Source organism: Gossypium hirsutum, chromosome A10 (assembly GCF_007990345.1).
Source record: "Gossypium hirsutum isolate 1008001.06 chromosome A10, Gossypium_hirsutum_v2.1, whole genome shotgun sequence".
Classification (NCBI taxonomy): domain Eukaryota; kingdom Viridiplantae; phylum Streptophyta; class Magnoliopsida; order Malvales; family Malvaceae; genus Gossypium; species Gossypium hirsutum.
The window spans coordinates 60,675,936-60,676,647 of NC_053433.1; the positions used below are offsets into that span (position 1 = coordinate 60,675,936).

The window sequence follows — 712 nt, forward strand, 5'->3', positions numbered from 1 at the left end:
GGGGTGATAGATGACCGCGATAGACCAATCTGAGAGCATGCTGTGCCTATTTTGGATGATTTGAATCCAGGGATAGTCAGGGCACAAATACAAGTGCAACAGTTTGAACTAAAACCATTAATGTTTTAGATGTTACAAATAGTAGGACAGTTCGGAGGACTGCCCACTGAAGATCCAAGATTGCATTTGCGACTTTTCCTAAAAGTCTGTGATTTATTTATTGAACAAGGTGTTCCTAAATATGCCCTGAGACTTAAGTTATTTCCATATTCCTGGAGAGACTGAGCAAGAGCATGGTTGAACGCTCTATCATCGGGGAGAGTGACATCTTAGAATGACCTTTGATAGAGGTTTTTACTATGGTATAATCCACCACACATAAATGCCAAGCTTAGAAATTACATCACTTCTTTTCGACAATAGGAGGATGGAACATTATATGAAGCTTGGGAATGATTTAAAGAATTAATTCGAAAATGTCCAATGCATGGATTTTAGCACTGGACTCAAATGGAAATATTCTATAATAGGTTGAATGTACATACGAGAATGGTAGTTGATGCACCTACCAATGGTATATTGTTGGATAAATCTTACAACGAAGCATGTAAGATCCAGGAAAAGATTGCCAACAATGACTATCTGTAGTAGTCTAGTTTAGACCCCAGTCGAAATAGTGGTTTTAGGACCACAAATTCGAGTAAAAAAATAT

At 37.6% G+C, this 712-nt stretch overlaps 1 non-coding gene across 1 annotated transcript; it reads right to left on the reverse strand.

Moving 5' to 3' along the window:
• Positions 1-387: 387 nt before the first annotated feature.
• LOC121208809 (small nucleolar RNA R71) lies at positions 388-494 on the reverse strand. The gene has a single exon (XR_005903932.1). It is a non-coding gene; the product is annotated as a small nucleolar RNA R71 (small nucleolar RNA).
• Between the last annotated feature and the right edge of the window lie 218 nt (positions 495-712).